Source organism: Lissotriton vulgaris, chromosome 1_1, assembly GCF_964263255.1.
Source record: "Lissotriton vulgaris chromosome 1_1, aLisVul1.2, whole genome shotgun sequence".
NCBI lineage: Eukaryota > Metazoa > Chordata > Amphibia > Caudata > Salamandridae > Lissotriton > Lissotriton vulgaris.
The window spans coordinates 1617992390-1618004588 of NC_141685.1; the positions used below are offsets into that span (position 1 = coordinate 1617992390).

Below are 12199 nucleotides of genomic sequence, written 5' to 3' on the forward strand. Positions count from 1 at the left end.
TTCTTGACGTCACTGCTTAAAAAGTGGAGACCACAACTACAGCTTTGGGATGCAGCATCTCCATGATTGTCTGAACAAGAGTATCACCAAAGTATATCACAGTCAATGGTTCCCATCATTCGGACCCACGCTAGTCCGAAACAAGCACAGGCAAAGGCAATACATTTGTCATTTGTTTGGTGCCTGCACAGAGAGAGACGTAACATTCATGAGCACGTTGAAAGAGTACAGGTACATGCACATATTCAGATAGAGCAACACATTTACGTATTCATAGGAACAAATTACTCAAAATAAGTACTATCTATCTATCTATCTATCTATCTATCTATCTATCTATCTATCTATCTATCTATCTATCTATCTATCTATCCATCTATCTATCTATCCTATACCCCCGCAGATTAAAAGCCTATAGAGAAACAGTCCTATACAACAGAGGTATAGTTAGATAGCACACACGCAGGCACACAAGCTGGCACACAAAGACAGGGATCAGGTGAACAAACAGAACAGACACGGGGATTAACAGAAGTTAGACAGCAGGATGAACGCTGAACTGATGGCTGAGGGATCAGGCTGCTTGTCCACTTAATGTTTATCACTTCTGTGGAGGCAATCATATTTGAAGTGGAGCAAGAACTGCAGTGTTGATGACCATTCAATCCTCGGCCTCTCTGTGGAAAACTCACTTCTACAAGGTGATGGCACGCTTCAGCTCTCATGACCATCAATCGAGTGTATTCGTGTTTGTATACTTCCGTGTACACTGCGCCTCCTTTCACTCTAAGCACCGCTGGGACCGGCCATATATGCATCACTCCCCTTCTCTCTATGACGAACCAAGGTCACATGTATTGTTACTGCTTTGCTCTATGTGTCCTGCACAATGCATATATCCAGCCTTGACCTTTCCTTTTTCAAACAGATGTTATGGTGTGTGTTAGTCTGAATAGGTCAAATCAATCAATCATTGACGTGTTAAATGAATCCTACGGCTACAAACATTATATTTAGAATACTTTTATCGATCTGGGCTACCTTAAGTGCCCACTGCCGCTTGCATATATACACTGTACGGAATGACCGGTTACTCACCGGTAATATTCATTACTCCGAGTCGTAGCCCTCCCCGTCCCAGTCCTAACTACATGAGCATAGCTCCTCCCACCAGAAACTCCCAAGCAACTTGAAACCCATCCCTTCCCTCCAGGCCACACCCATACCCTGAGGCATATAACCCTGTGACCTGCCAATCAACAACCTGTACCCAACAAGCACAAGAAGCCGAAACAGGGAGGGAGGGATGGGAACCTGGACTGGGACGGGGAGGGCTACGACTCGGAGTAATGAATATTACCGGTGAGTAACCGGTCATTACCTCCTCGTCAGCCCTCCCCGTCCCAGTCCTAACTACATGAGCAGATACCAAAGCAATAATCGGCTTCACTCAGTAGCAAAAAACAGACTTTATTAAAGCACAGAAAGTCACACCACTGGAGTAGAACGCAACACAGCGTCCCCAAACCCAGCAGAATCAGTCCCCCCAACCACCAAACGATAATGGGACATAAAGGTGTGCGGAGAACTCCAGGTAGCAGCCCTGCAGATTTCAGCCATGGAAGCCCCCTGAAAACAAGCCCAGGAAGCCGCCACCCCCCGAGTCGACCTTCCCTGAACAGACCCTGGAGCCAACACACCACAGGCCTCATACGCAGCACCCACAGCCCATCGTAGCCAACGACTGAGGGTAGCCCCAGAAGGCTTAAGACCCTGACCAGCCAGGCCAAAGGTCACAAAAAGGGATTCCACCTTACGAAACGGCCCAGTACGCAACAAATAGATCTCAAGAGCCCTCCGAACATCCAAACAGTGCAGCCGCACCTCAACCTCTGAAAGAGGATCAGGACATAAAACAGGCAAAACCAGATCCGCAGAGCAGTGAAAAGAGGAAGGGACCTTGGGAACAAAGGAAGGATCAGGCCGCAGTACCACCCGATCAGGAAAGAAACGTAAAAAAGGGGCCGAACGAAGCAAGGAGCCCAACTCCCCAATCCGCCTAGCCGACGTAATAGCCACCAGGAACAGCACCTTGATCGTCAGAAACCTCAAAGACACCTCCAGTAGAGGCTCAAAGGGAGCCCCCTGCAAAGCCCCCAAAACCAGAGGCAGATCCCAACTAGGAGCAAAGGACCGAATGACAGGCTTCTGAAGGAAGCAACTCCGCAACAAACGGGACACCAGGGGAACCACCGGGTCACAGACCGAACCCCGAAAGGCCCGAACAGCAGCCCACTGAGCCCTCAGGGATGACACAGCCAGACCCAAGTCAAAGCCGTCCTTCAAAAAGTCCAAGACCAGTACCGGATCCACCTCCAATGCAGACCACCCACGCGCCGTACACCAAGACTGAAAAGAAACCCAATGCCGGGCATAGGATTTGAGAGTCGAAGGGCGCCTGGACCTCTGAATAAATTCCGCCACAGAAGGAGAACACCCCAACGCCACAAGGTCCATCCTCTCAACAGCCAACCCGCCAGTCTCAGGCGGACCAGACACTCCAGAGACAGAGGGGGAAATGACAAGGGACAAGGGACCACCGGCAACCTCCAGCAAGGCCCTACTGCCAACTTCAACAACAGAGGGAACCAAGGCCGCCTGGACCAATCCGGAGCCACCAGGATCACCGAAGCCCGATCCAATCTGACCTTCAGCAGAACACGCGGCAGCAGGGCAATAGGGGGAAAGGCATACAACAGGCCCCCCTCCCACCGGAAGGACAGGGCATCCACCCTCCAAACCTCGGCAGAGCGAACCAGAGAACAAAACGTCTCCCTCAAGGCGTTCCCCGGGGCCGCAAACAGGTCCACCACCGGGACCCCGAACCGGGCCATCAGGCAATGAAAGACTTCCTGAGACAGGCACATGTCCGACAGGGAGGGAAACACCCTGCTCAGGCGATCCGCCTCCGAGTTCAAAATCCCAGGCAGATGTAAAGCCCTCAGAGACAACAAGTGAGACTCCGCCCACAGGCCTATCCTCTGAGCCAACAAATTGAGGGAAGCCACCCTCGCGCTCCCCTGGCGGTTGATATAACACACCACCACCGTGTTGTCCGACCGCACCATCACATCCCTCTGGAGGACCCAAGGCAGAAAATGAGACAACGCCAACTGAACCGCCTTCAATTCCCGCCAATTTGAGGACATCTCCGCCTCCGGCACAGACCAAAGACCCTGCACAGACTCCTGACCCAAGACCGCACCCCAACCCAGTTCGCTGGCGTCGGTCGTCAGGACCAACCTCACTTGGGACACAAAGGGCGAGCCCTGTAAGAGGTTCCGATCCACCAGCCACCAGGACAACTCCCGGGCGATGGACACACTCCCCGGAACCAACAGCTCGTAATTCAGAGAGGCCGGATCCCAATGCTCCAGAAGATGATTCACAAGGGGGTATAAGTGTAAGCGGGCCCAAGGAACAATCATCACAGTTGCTGACATCAGCCCCTGAACACGCAACCACTGGCGAGCCGTGGAAGACCGAGCCCCCAACACCTTCTTCAGTTCGTGCACAAGAGTCAGTCTGCGGGGTTCCGACAGGAAGACCTTCCCCAACCTGGTGTTGAACACCCCCCCAATGAAAAACAGTTCCTGAGTGGGGTGAAGATGGGATTTTTCCAAGTTCAGAATCCACCCGAACCGTTGAAGGAGACTGCAAACCTCCCGGGAATGTGACTGAGCCTGAAGGAAAGAAGAGGAAGAAATCAGCCAATCGTCCAAGTAAGGGAAAACCTGTATACCCTTAGCATGCAACAAACCCACCAAGGGCGCCAACACTTTAGTAAACACCTTCGGAGAGGCAGACAGGCCAAAGGGCAATACCTGGAACTGGTAGTGATCCACCCCTACACAGAAACGCAGGAACCTCTGGGAATCTGCGTGCACTGGCACATGAAAATAGGCGTCCCGTAGATCGAGAGAAGCCAGGAAATCTCCCACCGACAGGAAGGGAAGAATCAACTGCAGAGTCACCATTTTGAAGGACCGATGAGGGATACACAAGGTCACCGCCTTCAGATCCAGGACCGGACGGAAGTCCCCATTTGGCTTTTGGATCAAAAACAGGATTGAGTAAACCCCCCGACCCTGTTGTCTCACAGGCACCCAAACCACAGCACCCTTTGACACCAAGTCCCGAACTCCGTCCAATAGAGCACGACATCTTGCCAGAGACCTGGGAACAGGGGTAGCTTTGAACACATCCACCGGAGGAGTCCCAAATTCTATTCTGTAGCCCAGCCGTACCACCTGTAGAACCCACAGATCCCGAACGAACTCCTCCCAGACAGGTAAAAAAGAGGTGAGGCGACCCCCAACCGGCACCTCCAAGGAATCCATCACATAGTCACGACTTGGAGGGACCTGCAGAAGAGGAAGCACCTTGTTGACCCCGGGACTTGTGGAAGGAAGGGACACCCCGGCCACGTCCCCTACCACGAAAGGGCTGAGCAGCCATCTTAGATTGAAACGCCTGCCCAAAAGCCCGCTTATAACCCGCAAACTTCCCTTTCTGAGAAGAGCGGACCGGAGCCAACAATTTTTTGTCCTCAGCTGTCTTTTTAATCAAAGCTTCCAACGGCTCCCCAAACAGCTTAGAGCCCGTGAAGGGAATCTTCATCACGGCCGCCTTCTGAGCAGCTTCCGCCTTCCAAGACTTAAGCCACAACTGCCTTCTAGCAGCAACCGAGGCCCCAGCAGCCGCCGCCGCAGCACTAAGGGAGTCGAAGGACAAGTCAGCCATGAAACGCAACTGCTGTTCCAACATGGACAAAGACTCAGAGGGATCCTCTTCCTGCATGAGCTGCGCAGAAATACCCTGACAGTCCTTAAGAAGCGACTGAACAAGATAGCTGGTGTAAGCAGCAGACCGAACAGCCAGATTGGAGGCTGCAAAGGACCGCTTCAAGGCCCCCTCGACACGCTTGTCCCCAGGATCAGAAGGCACCGCATCTTCAGACACCACCAGGCTCTGAGACGCCATACCAGCCAGCAGAGAATCCACTTTCACCACAGCCGGAAACTCCTCCGCGAAGCCCTGCAAGGGATACCTCTCAGCCAGAAACCGGGGAAAGGCATGCCTGTCAACATCCTTCCACTCCCCCTCCAGCACCTTCCTCACAGACGTATGAATGGGGAGGCTTTCCGGATCTTTCTTCAGGTAATTGGCGAAGAAGTCTTCAGACTCTCCACCCTCCACAGGATCAGGGAATCCCAGATTGTCTCGAACATGCTGCATAACACAGCGAAGGTCAGCCCCTTGGACAAAACGACCCTTCACTTCCTCATGAGTCAACGTCCGGATCTACCTCAGCCGAGGCATCCAATTTCTGTCTCTTAGGCCCCTTGGGATCATGAGCCACAAAGGCCGCCGCCACAGCAGCCTCAATCATTTTTTGAATATTTGCCATGGAAGGAGCAGTGGAAGAACCAGCGACCACCTCCCCATCCTCACAGCCGAGTTCACGCACGTCTGCACCTCTACCCTCCATGTTGTAAACAGGAGAACAGAAATCCAGACCCCAAGATATACCCAGACCAATCCAAGCAAAAATCCCCAAGGGCCAACCAGGGAAAGCCACCTAGACCTGGAGCCAATCCCTACACAGGACCGAAGGCCGGCCTTCAAACCGCCCTATCAGAGAAGGCTACCAAACTACAAAAGGAAAAGACTGAACAGGGCCCAACTGTAAGGATACAAAGAAACCCAGAAGACCCCGTCCCAGGAACCAGTGAACCCAGAGGTAAGAACTCCCCAACTCCCCAGCAGAACTCCACAGCAGAGCAGCAAGAGGCCAAGACACGAAATCAAGCCCCATGCAAACCCCTCCAGTAAAAAACGGCAAAAAAGCAAAATTGGACCGCCAGTAGAGGGAGCTCCAACAACAGAAACGCGGGGAAGAGAACACTAACCCAGGAAACAATCATCAAAGTCGGACTGAACCTAAATAACGGGCCCCCACGGACCAAACAAAGGCAGTCCCCCCCCCCCCCTCCCCGCAACCCCAGACTCCACCAAGGATTGCAGGAAGCATAAAGAAAAAGGGGAAAAACACGGGCTCGAAGAAACGAGCCCCGAGAGTTACAGACAGAGAAGCCAATCCTGCACGCCCTCGGCGCGCTGAAAAAGCCAGCCACACACCCCCCCTCCCTCCCCGGGTGTACCGGCTAGAGCAGGGAACGAACCCGGAAGAGGGGAGGCTGCAGCAGGGAGTCACCACCCCACAGCAGGCAGTCCGGACCCCCAACCCCACGGTCCCGCTACAGCAGGGACTCAAAGCAAATGCCTACAAGTTAAAAGAAAAACAGGCACAATAGGGGTTAAAAACGGGCGCTTAGCATCCCGTTCCACACTTACCAGATAGGAGGCCAATTCCAGTGCCCCCCTCGACGAAGACTGCTCGGAAGTGATTCCGCAGAAAAAACAAACAGGTTGTTGATTGGCAGGTCACAGGGTTATATGCCTCAGGGTATGGGTGTGGCCTGGAGGGAAGGGATGGGTTTCAAGTTGCTTGGGAGTTTCTGGTGGGAGGAGCTATGCTCATGTAGTTAGGACTGGGACGGGGAGGGCTGACGAGGAGGTAATGCATGTCTGTAAACTAAGCTAACATCTGGGACTAGCAGCTTTTATTCTCGTTTGTTGCAAAGTGAGCACTATTAGTTTGCCAGTGTGTCCCTGGCTACAGGAAAGTGATTTTTATTAGTTCTTTCATTCAAGCCTCTGCGTTTACATCTCAGCGACGACTTGAAGGGTTCCCTGAATAACTCAGTCTCATTGGGCCATTAGAAGCTGCTGACATTAAAAGGGGGATGTGTAAGGTAGTCAGTGCACAGGGCACTAACACTGAAACGTAAATGGTACTTGGGCATCATCTCTGCTTCGATGCTGCCATTCCACCAGCATCACACATCAAAAACTGCGGATAAAAACTCACATGCGTGCAGGCTAAACTGCATTCCCAGAGCATGACCCCCGCATTCCTCTCTGGTTCAGCCACTCCCATCTCGTCTGAAATGTCCGAATACTTTAGTTTTAAAACATCACCCTGAAAGTTCGCTTTCCAGCGCCATTCGCGGCATTAGTGAAGTCAAACTTTAAAAGGGGTGAGCTTTCTGGGCAGGGCAAGTGTCTGTATGAACAGTGAGGTGGCGAATCATACGCGGTACGTGATGACATCGCAGCAATTGACGTCACGAGAAGTGATGTCATGCCCTTTTAACCATCCTCACGTAAAAGGTCACCTGTATCCACCCCGCCTCTGTGGAATCTGCAGTGACATCTCTCACTGAACGACATCTTTCTCTCTGGGTGAAGAGAGCTGTGTGCCTTTTTCCCCCTGATTCACAAGCTCTCAGGACACTGGAGTACCGTGGAAACACACACCACGCAGCACCCAGTGGCACAATAACTTCACATTCCAGCATTCCCCAGCAGATGTGGATAGTGTGTCTACAAGAGCGTGCACAGTGTTCTGGCATAAGTACAAGGATGCATCTATGCAGGTACTCAGCACACGCACTTCTAAGAATTGAAAACGAGAGTACCTGCTTGTCTTAGCAGGGGTGCAATTCTTTTAATTGGAGAGTTCTCTACCCAAATAACTGAATACCATATCCACTACTCAAATTACTTCATATTTTACTATATTAATTTTCAACACTAATCCTTTATGGGTTCCAGAGTGGCGTGCTACTTGCCAGAGAAGCGCTTCAACACCCATCAGGGGTAACAAAGTGCTATATGAGTGCAAACCTTTCTTCCCCTTCTATCCCCCTTCTATCCCTCCGCTATCCTCCTCACTCCAAATAATCTGATTAAATATCCACCATTGAAATTACTTCATATTTCACCATATTAATTCACCACTAATCCTTTATGGGCTTCCTGAATAGCGTGCGTCAACACCCCATCACGGGTAACAAGCGGTATATAAATACAAACCTTTTTCCTCCTCTATCCTTCTGCTATCATTCCAAATCCAAATAACTGACTAACCTTTCCACCACTTAAAATGCACTTGCATGTTTCACTATACTAATTCAACACTAATCCTCTATGGGTCCCGGAGAAGCATGCTACTCGCCGAAAAAGCGATTCAACGCCTCGTCAGGGGTAGTAAGCGCTATACAAATGCAAATACAATACAATACCTGCATTTCTCAGTAGCACAAAGGTACTCTGGAATATTGGGTAGCTACAATTTGAATTTTCCATTTACGCGCTGAACGCGAGACAACCCCTTCTTTCCTTTAGTGGCCGATCACCGAGCTGGTTCTCACCAGGTGTGTCCTCTGTTCAGGTGGAAGTTACGAGTAGAAAATGTGCACGTGTCATCTCTCTGAGGCAACAATTAATGGACGCACGAAGGACAATTGCACTCTCACACTTTCTAGTGAAGCAGCAATAACCCAGCGTTTGTGCTACAGCACCGGTGCCAGTGAAGAGAGACCTAACCTCCTAAAAGCGATCTCTCAAAAGAGGACGGCGCATGTGCGACGGCACACAGAGTCACTGCTTATGCAAAGAAGATGCCTCAGAACTATCTGGTTATGCGAGATTTTAACAACTCATTTTTACCAAATTGAGCACGAGATTGTTGAATATTTGTAATTACTGTACATTATTCATTATATATGTTTTGAATCTATTTTAACCTCTAGGAAAGGGAATGTTTTGTATCAACTTTAATTAATGGAACAATAAAATTACCTTCGGCCAGATTTAAAGTTTAGCGCATAAGTTACGCTATTACAAACGTGCAGGAGATCCCATCCGCCGTATTACAAGTGCATTTTTTTCAATGGCATTTGTTGAGATACGGCAGGTGAGATATCCGTCAAGTTTCTGATAGAGCCCGTCCTCCAAACTTTAAATCAGACCCTTAATTACTTAAAAATAATACACAAATGGTGTACTTAACATCAGAAATTCTTCCTGGCGAGTGGAGAATGCCGCAGCGTATCACTGAGTCACACAATAGCTGACTCGTGTACATAAGGCACACATTGATTGCACTGCCCTCATACAGAGACATTTAACAAAGGGCTATGATTGAATAAAAGTTGTTCTGTTGCACCCAGTATTTTAAGTGGGTAGAAAAAGGTAGGGGATTTGGGGGTCTATGAAAGGGGTATGGCCATAGAACCCTAACTAGGAATCCTTTCCAAGAGCCATTGCTTAAAACACAGGAACAGCGACGGCTCGTGGAGGGAGTTACGGTGGGGCAGGAGGGCGGGGAGGGGGAGGGGCAGGGTGGAGGTTGCTAAAAACCGGCATATGGATAATTGCAGGTAAGTAAACAATTTAATGAATAAAACGAATTTCGTAGCTCGCACTGCATTGCATTTTGCGATGCAAGGCGCGCTACGAAATTCGTTTGATTAATTAAATTGTTTACTTACCTGCAATTATCCATATGCCGGTTTTTAGCAACCTCCACCCTGCCCCTCCCCCTCCCCGCCCTCCTGCCCCACCGTAACTCCCTCCACGAGCCGTCGCTGCACAGGAATATTATCACTTTCATGCTACCCCTGTAGCTGTCTATTCATTTCTTTAACAGACTAGACTCCCTAATTTCCGAATTCCTATGGAAAGGGAAAAAAGGCAGAATCTCCATTCAAAAACTGCAACTAAGCATGCACTACGGCGGCCTGAATATCCCCAACTTTCATAAATAACAACTTGTCTTTCTAATCAACCAATGTATTTGCTGGTCCTACACCAATGACAATCCCATTTGGTTACATATTGAAGAATGTCTAGCAAAACCCTACTATCAATGCTAACTATGAAATTGATTAATATATAACATTCTCATATCATACTCAAAGACACTATTGCGGCCCTTAAAACCCATAATAATTCCCCTCTCCCCTCAAACAAAATTCAACGATCAGAATAAGAATCCCTTTGGAACAACTCCAAAATCAAAATCAATCGAATATCCCCGTTATGGACACCCTAGGCAACAAATAACATTCTATATCTTAATGATCCAGGCTCTGTTGCCAATCCCAAGACATTCGCAGAGTTACAGAAATCCCACAACTTAAATAATATTGACTTCTACAATTTCCTTAAGCTAAAGGTTGCAGTGAAGAAGAGTTTCACACCACACATATCTGATCTAATTTTCTTACTCTCAAAACTATCCACTCTCATTCACAAAAGCTGCCACAACATAGAAGATCTTAAACTCCCCCAATGTCAACAATAGACTCACTAGAAATGCAAAGTAAATGGTAGAACTGCTTCGAAAATTCAGCCACTCAATGATAAGCGAAGAAACATGGAAGAAAATATGGACTTAACTCCCCACCCCCAAAAAAATAAAGTATTCCCCATCCTCTCACAATGCAAATATTGGATCTTACACAAAGCACACTGGACCGCAGGAACATTCTTTAAGCTGGGTCTCGAGGACAAATATTGGAATCGACAGAAATGTTTCAGGATCCCTCGCCCACATGCTGTTTCAGTGTAAGATGCTGAACTCGTTTTGGAAAGAGATTCAAAACACAATACATGGAATTTTTAACATTGAGTTCTCCATCAACTTCCATACAGTAAGGTTAGGACCGTGGTCCCACATCCATGCCCTGAAGCCAAGTAATGCATACACGAGTCTCCAGAATCTCCTATCAATAATGGGAGTAAACAATATCCTCTATGGATGGAAAAATCATTCCAAAACCTATCTCACCACACTTGGTGGGTGTGGGTCTGCTTCAGAAGGAGAGCTGATGACTCATTATTCAATAACCACTTCAACTGCCTGACTTCACATACGCTTTGGAACAAGCTGGACCTACAGATCCAAAAAATGAAACCACCCTGGGCATATCTCCAATATCTGCTCATTTCTACCCCAGTATGTTCAATGAGGGACACAAACCACCTACTGATACAGCATAGCATATACACAAATCTTTCGATGCCAGACCAAAACGCTCTCCCATATACAGATCCCTCAACCTACTCACACCGGTCTATCCCTGACATCACTCTATTTCCCCTCCCCCTCATTTTATTTTCACTGGGGCTTTCTTTTCTCTTCCATTAGGGATTACAATCAACAATTCTCTGCTCTGAATTGTGGTATCATTGCCATGCTCATGCATCTTGCATGTATCTTGCTTTACACTTGAAACGTGTCTATGGTGTTGTGAGCATTGTGATTAATTACCACCCTTTTCTCGATTTCGGTACCCTCAAAGTTAACAAAACATTTTGAAATGAAAAAAAAGAGGTGAACTATAATCCTGTCCTTCACACCGCGTGCCACCTGACCAGTATTTTGGGGCCTCCCTGTGAGTTTTCAGTAATTGCTTCCAGGTATTTCACACAGCAACACACATACAGCTAAGACAAGTAGGGAGGGGGAGGGGCAAGGTGGGGGGCTGTAATGTATGGATTACAGACTTTAACAGCTAAGTAAACATATAAATAAATAAAACGAATTTCGTTGTGTGCACTGCATCACCAAATGCGATGCAGCACGCGCAATGAAATTCCCTCCCAACGCCACCGCCCTGCAGTTACACCTACCACCGGCTGTGGCTGAATTTTCCATCGACATATCTCTCCTTATCTTCTTCCTCTTCATCGCTGAGTTTTCACTCTGTCCTTCTGCATCTCCTCCCATACACCTGCACTCTTTCTCTCTCACACACGCATGCACACCCACTCTCTTTTCTGACCTACAAACACAGCATTTTTTTCCATTGATGATGTCACCAGCAAAATACAAACAAACAAAAAACACTTACCTCCTTGCCACGTTTCTCTCCTCAGTCGTCCTTTGTCGTCTCTCCGGCCGGATACAGGAAGCACACAGGCTCACTCCTCTAAGCCTATCACAACACTGCAATGCAGCATTGTGATTGGTATGAGCGCTGTGGCTCTGTGCTCAGATGGGGAATGGGAGGCTGGGCATGTTCCCCACCAGGCATTGTAGTGCAGCCCAGTGGGTAAGATCCAAAGCGGCCAAGCAGTCACGCACACTTTGGAGTGCAGCAACCACTCCTCCTCCTGAATGACACGGGAGCCCAACCCTGCCCCGCCCATCTGGGCTGACACTAGAAATAAAATGATAATAAACAGAAATAACTTCTGTTATCATCATTTTCTTTTTTCTTTT

General features: G+C 48.7%; 1 protein-coding gene and 1 pseudogene across 1 annotated transcript in view; both read right to left on the reverse strand.

Annotated features, from left to right (window-relative positions):
• The window catches only part of SHANK3 (SH3 and multiple ankyrin repeat domains 3), a 1483929-nt gene extending 1472059 nt beyond the window's left edge, over nucleotides 1-11870 (reverse strand). Inside the window, exon 1 of the mRNA XM_086918824.1 lies at nucleotides 11829-11870. The gene's annotated coding sequence lies outside the window, so the exon portion shown is untranslated. The remainder of the gene's footprint in view (nucleotides 1-11828) is intronic.
• On the reverse strand, nucleotides 4260-5551 carry LOC147750910 (lamina-associated polypeptide 2, isoforms alpha/zeta-like; annotated as a pseudogene).
• Nucleotides 11871-12199: the final 329 nt, after the last annotated feature.